The following is a 7,000-nucleotide window of genomic DNA, read 5'->3' on the forward strand; positions in this document are numbered from 1 at the left end:
TGATACTGTCTGAGCAGTTATTGAAAACCAATTCCAGCATTCATGGTTAAATAGGAAGAAAAATGAAAAGAAATTTACAGCACAATTAAAAAACATAACAATGATGAATAATGTTAAAGTACTTTTTTAGAAAAAAAAGATGCTTTTATCTTTCATCTAAAAATGAAAGCAAAATTAAATTCCACAGGAACTGTTAAAAGGATGAACATTCTTCCAACAACTGCATGAATAACAACATTCCTGCTCTGGCGGTTCCCTTACACAGATGCTCAGGAGCACAGCCATCTCCGTTTCCACCCTGCATTTGCTTTTGCATCTGTGTCTGCATTCACGAAATTCACTTGCATTCATCTCTTGCATGCAACTAGCATTTCCAGCAAGGTGTGGTCTTTATTCAGATCCTTGCTTTTTTGTTGTTTCTCTTAAGGCTTTCATAGTGAAAGTCCTGGGTTAGCCCCTTGAGGTCTGCGGGTGGGCGATGAGTTCTGTGCTCAGCTACTGTCATGTTGTCCTGGGGTCTTCATGCCCACAAAGCCCCACGGAGAGCAATGACTTCTAACCCCTCGCCATACATGTCTATCTGCACAAATTGGAATCCGAGACTCAAGGGAGCCTAGTCTGATCTTTAAACTCTTCATCTTCATCTGATTCTTCTCCTAGGAAGTGGTAAACTTTGATGTTATGTTTTTCAATTTTATCAAGAATCTATTTCTTCAATGGCGGTCATTTTATCACTAAGGTTGTCAACTTTTGCAATTACAGATACAATAGTTCATGTGTATTATCTTCATAAATTTAGCTTCAAGTAATTTAAGTTCATGATCAGAAGATGAAAGTATAAAAACAACAATGCATCGTGTTCTCTGTGATATGACCGTCTGTTCAATACATGTTCATCACACAGATAACATTTGAACTGCTCATCAATGTAAGAGATAATATTCAACCCTGCAGTTGGCTATATCACCATATCTTGGTGTAACCACTGCTGTAAGTCACAGTTTGACCCCTTCTCTCTCTTTGATCTTAACTCTTTAAGCCTCGATTTGGAAAGTTTTTTCAATTGTCTCTGTTCCATGTAAAATTATTTTGTGTTGGAGATCAGTCAAGGGTAGTCTATGAGCATGGATTTTTAATCATCAGTATGAACTAAAAAAGCACTTTCACTGGACTTGATTGGGAAGATTTACAAATGCAAAATAGTCAAAAAATTCTGGATTAGTAAGTAAACTGAGCAGCCTGCTTGAACATCTTTTAAAAAGTTTGGTGGGTCAGCAGAGAAGTCAAAGAGTGGATGCCAACTGACTGAGCCACAGACCCCACTGGCATCTGTGGTCATGCTTTCAAAAATATTAAAATAACAGATTTATTGAGATATAACTCACACATCCATTTAAAGTACACAATCAAGTGGTTTTTAGTATATTCATAGGGTTGTGTGGTCATGACCACTATCTAATTCCTGAATATTTCCATTACCCTCAAAAGAAATCTTGAATCATTCACAGTCATTTGCCACTTCCCCCAGCCCCTAGCAAACACTAATCATCCTTACGTTTGTATGAATTTGCCTATTCTGGACATTTCATGTAAATGGAATCATAAAATATGTGCTTCTTTTCTGACTGGCTTCTTTCACTTAGCATATGTTAGCAAAGGTTCATTCATGTTGTAGTATCAATAATTCTTTCCTTTTTATGGCTAAATAATATTCCATTGTGAGGATATTGCAATTTTGTTTACTCATTTATCATTTAATAAACATTTGAATTGTTTCCACTTTGGGGCTATTACAGATAGTGCTTCTATGAACATTCAAGTACACGTTTTTATGTGGATGTATGTTTTCAGTTCTTTTGGGTCTATGCCTAGGAGTGAAATTGCAGGTCATATGGAAACTCCATGTTTAGCAGTTTGAGGACCCACCAAACTGTTTTCCAAAGGGGTTGTACCATTTTACAGTCCTGCCAATAATGTATGTGGGTTCCATTTTCTCCACAGCCTTGCTAACACTTGTTATGGTCTTTTTCATTATAGCTAACCTAGTGGATGTGAAGTGGTATCTCAAGTGGTTTTGATTTGCATCCCCTAATGACTAATGATGTTGGGCATCTTTTCATGTACTTATTTTCAAATTTGTACATCTTCTTTGGAGAAATGCCTATTTAAATTCTTTGCTGGTATTTTAATTGGGTTATATGTCTTTATATTGTTGAATTGTAGAAATTCTTTTTATATTTTGAGCACGTCTCTTATCAGTTATATGATTTGCAAATATTTTCTCCATTCTGCGAGTTGTTTCCTCAGAATTTTGAAGGCACTTCTTCATTGTCTTCTGGGGTCAAGTTTGCTATTGAGGAGCCCAGTGCCATTGTAATTCTTTTTTTTTAATGGATTGAATTTTTTTTTAAATTCTTGATGCTTTTTATGTGATATGTTCTCTCTTTCTCTCTCCTCCCCCACCTTCTCTCTCTCTCTCTCTTCCTCTCAGCTTTTAGGACTTTCATTTTGTCTCTAGTATATACTAATTTTTGGATAATGTACATTAATGGTGGTAATAAAAAATCCATTGCGTTTGGAGATAAATATTTTTATTACAGTAATTTCCAAATATATGCAAAAGTAAAGATAATAGTATAATGAATGTCTACATACAATCATGTTTAATCATATAGATTAAACAAGTACAACATTTTGCCTGTCATGTTTTATCCATCCCCTTCTTTTAAATTTTTTTGTGGAATATTTTAAGGGTAATGCAAGATATCCATTATTTCACCCATAAATTCTTTAATATGCCTCTCTAAGAGATGAGTTTTCTTTTAACATATTTATGATTTCATTATTACCTGTATAAAACTAAATAATACTGCCTTAATATTATCCAATTTTCCATTCATATTTGCATTTCTTCTAATGATCAAAATTTTTACTTACAACTGGATAACATAGCTTATTCAATCATTCTCCTATTGATAAACATCTGGATTGTCATCAGTCTTTTATTACTACAAATAACTCTATAATAATTATCCTTGTGCGTATGTCATTTGGCATATTTGCAAGTATCTCTTTTGGATACAGCCCTGGAGTGGGATTGCTTGGTCTAATGGTAAATGTATATATATTTTGTTGGATATAGACCAATATCTTTACATGAGTGTTGTGTAATTTTGTATTCCCTTGATGCAAAAATTATTCTGGAAACACATGTCCTTCAATTCTGGGAAATTTATTGAATTCTTTCTTTGATCATCTCCTTCTCTTCTCTTATCTCATTTTCTGGAATTCCCAGTATTGGGTATTTTCCTTTCTATCCAGCTCATTTTATTTTGTCATCTTTTCTCTCCTATTTCCTGTCTCTTTTTTTTCCTGGGAAAATTTTCTCCACTCGATCTTCAAATTTGTCTACTAGATTTTAATTCCATCAGTCATATTTTAACTTTCAACAGCATTTTGGTTCCATTTTCTAGATGTTTTCTTTTGTTCTCATTTTGGTGATTCCACTTAATTTCAATCAACCATTTTCATTCAACAAATATTAATTGAGCATCAGTTATTATGTCCTAGGTATTATTCTCGGCACTACAGAATTGGCAATGAATAAACAAACAAAATCTCTGTCTTAAGGAGCTCACAATCGAAAAGGAGCTCACAATCAAAAACATTCAATGTGTCAATCAGGTAGTGATAAGTCTCTGAAGAAAAATGCAGAGTCAAGGAAGGCTGAGAGTGTCTGGCAAGAGGGGAAGTCAAAACAGGTTTCAAAGGCAAGGTGAGATTTGTGAACAGACTAGAAAGAAGTGAGGAAGTAAGATGTGATATTGGGGAAGAGTTTTTCAGGCAGAGGAAACTGAAAGTACAAATGTCTTGAGGTGGGGATATGGGAAATTTAAGGAAAGTCAAGGAGACCAGTGTGGCTGGATCGGGATGAGTAAGGGGGTGAGTGATCAGAGGTGAAGTCAGAGAGGAATCAGGGGTGTGAAATCATAGAGGATTTTGAGTACAGGGAAGGCATGGTCTGACTTTTACACTTGGAAATTATTGCTCTGAACAGACTTGTGGTTGCCAAGGGGGAGGAGAGGTAGGGGAGGGAAGGACTGGGAGTTTGCAATTAGCTGTTCAACATATTATATAAGGATGGATAAACAACAAGGTTTTATTGTATAGCACAGGGAACTATATTCAATATCCTGTGATAAACCATAATGGAAAAGAATATGAAAAAGAATGTATATATATATGTGTAACTGAATCACTGTGCTGTACACCTGAAACTAACACAACATTGGAAATCAACTATACTTCAATTTTTAAAAAAAAACCTAAAAAAACAAAAAACTATGGCTCTGACTGCCTGGTGGAGAAGGGACAATAGGAGAGCAATGGTGAAATAGAAGGAATGCTTGGGAGGCTGTTGCAATAGTGCAGGTAAGAGTTGATGGTAAATTGGACCCAACTAATAAAGCAAGAAGTGGCCAGATTCTGAATATACTTCAGAGGAAGAGCTGACAATAGTTGCTGAGGAAATTGAGGGCTCAAGAATGGATCCAAGGTTTTAGGACCAAGCATAGGAAGGGAATTGTTGCCATTTACTGTGACGAGGACAATATAGGAAGAGCCAGGTTGAGAGGGAGATAAAAAACTCGGTTTCAATCATGTTAAGTTTGAAATACATATTAGAGATCCAAGTTCATTTATCAATAAGGCAGTTGGATAGATGAGTCTGGATTTCAAAGGAAAGGTCTGGACTAGAGATATAAATTAGGAGTGATCAATAGCCCATGCCATTTAGCGAGAAGGAAAGAAAAGAGCTCCAAGGACTGCATCCTGGACATTCCAACATTCAGAGATTGGGAAGGTGAGGAGGAACCAGTAAAGGAGACTGATGAGGAGTGGTTGGCAAGGTTAGGAGGAAAACTAAGAGAGAGTCCTAGAAACCAAGAGAAGAATGCTCCTGGGGAGAGGGAGGGATTAACTGTGTCAATGCTGCAATTAGAGGGAGTAAAATGAGGACTGAGTACTATTTCACTGACAACAGAAAAAGCTGTTCTGATTGAGTAACAAGGGCCAAAGTCTAACTGTAGTGGATTCAAGGGAGGATGAAGGAAAAGAATTGGACACAACTAGTATAGATGCTGTTTTGTGAGTTTGCTGAAAGGGTGGCAGAACGATGCAGTGACCGCTAGGGACAGATAGGAGTTCAAGCGTGTTTGTACCTCCTCTCCCTCTCCCCCTGACCCACCCTCATTTTTAATTTGAGGGAAAATTGATGATGCAGAATAGAGAGAGGGCAGTTGCAGCACATCTGTTCTTGAGTAGGTGGGGGTGTGGAATTCATAAATACGGAAGGAATTGGCCTTGGAGTGGAGCTAGGACCACTCATCCATTTTTCATGAGAGTAAAGGCAGAGTGGATGGGCACAGATGCAGGAGGCCAGGAGATTTGGTGGTAGTAGCTTGTAGACACCTTCTTCTGACTATATCTCTTTATTTGATGAAATAAGAAGCAAGGACATCAATTGAGGATAAGGATGGGGATGGAGATGTTGAAGGTTTGAGGAGAAAGGAAAATGTGTGAAATTTTTATTTATTTATTTATTGGAGTATCATTGATTTATAATATTGTGTCACTTTCTGGTGTGCAGCAAAGTGATTCAGTTATACATAAATATATACACATTCTTTTATATTTTCTTTTAAATTATGGTTTATTACAAGATATTGAATACAGTTCCCTGTGCTATACAGTAAGACCTTGTTGTTTATCCATTCTATATATAATAGTTTGCACCTGCTAATCAATCCCAAACTCCCAATCCATTCATCCCCCACCACCCCACCCCTTGGAAACCACAAGTCTGTTCTCTGTGTCTGTGAGTCTGTTTCTGTTTCATAGATAAGTGCATTTGTGTTGTCTTTTAGATTCCACATATAAGCAATATCATGTGATACTTGTCTTTCTCTATCTGACTTACTTCACTTAGTATGATAATCTCTAGGTCCATCCATGTTGCTGCAAATGGCATTGTTCCATTCTTTTTAATGGTTGAGTAATATTACACTGTATATAAGTGTCATATCTTCTTCTTCTTTTTTATTTAACATCATTATTGTAGTATAATTGCTTTACAATCGTGTGTTAGTTTCTGCTTTATAACAAAGTGAATCAGTTATACATATACATATATCCCTATACCTCTTCCCTCTTGTGTCTCCCTCCCTCCCACCCTCCCTATCCCACCCCTCTAGGTGGTCACAAAGCACTGAGCTAATCTACCTGTGCTATGCAGCTGCTTCCCACTAGCTATCTATTTTACATTTGGTAGTGTATATATGTCCATGCCACTCTCTCACTTTGTCCCAGCTTACACTACCCCCTCCCCATAACTTCAAGTCCGTTCTCTAGTAGGTCTGTGTCTTTATTCCCATCTTGCCCCTAGGTTCTCCAAGACCTTTTTTTTTTAGATTCCATATATATCTGTTAGCATATGGTATTTGTTTTTCTCTTTGTGACTTACTTCACTCTGTATGACAGACTCTAGTTCCATCCATCTCACTACAAATAACTCAATTTTGTTTCTTTTTACGACTGAGTAATATTCTATTGTATATATAAGCCTCATCTTCTTTATCCATTCATCTGTTGATGGACACTTAGGTTGCTTCTGTGTCCTGGCTATTGTAAATAGAGCTGCAATGAACATTGTGGTACTGGATACTTTTTGAATTATGGTTTTCTCAGGGTATATGCCCAGTAGTGGGATTGCTGGGCCATATGGTAGTTCTATTTTTAATTTTTTAAGTACCCTCCGTACTGTTCTCCATCATGGCTGTATCAATTTACATTCCCACCAACAGTGCAAGAGGGTTCCCTTTTCTCCACACCCTCTCCAGTATTTATTGTTTGTAGATTTTTTTGATGATGACCATTCTGACTGGTGTGAGATGATATCTCATTGTAGTTTTGATTTGCATTTCTCTAATCATTAATGATGTTG

The 7,000-nt window shown here is 36.7% G+C and overlaps 1 pseudogene; it reads right to left on the minus strand.

The window, feature by feature from the left end:
- Nucleotides 1-491: 491 nt before the first annotated feature.
- On the minus strand, nucleotides 492-1,339 carry LOC113630911 (septin-2 pseudogene; annotated as a pseudogene).
- Nucleotides 1,340-7,000: the final 5,661 nt, after the last annotated feature.

Source organism: Aethalodelphis obliquidens, unplaced genomic scaffold, assembly GCF_003676395.1.
Source record: "Aethalodelphis obliquidens isolate GAN/ISIS:26980383/991018 unplaced genomic scaffold, ASM367639v1 scaffold31, whole genome shotgun sequence".
NCBI lineage: Eukaryota > Metazoa > Chordata > Mammalia > Artiodactyla > Delphinidae > Aethalodelphis > Aethalodelphis obliquidens.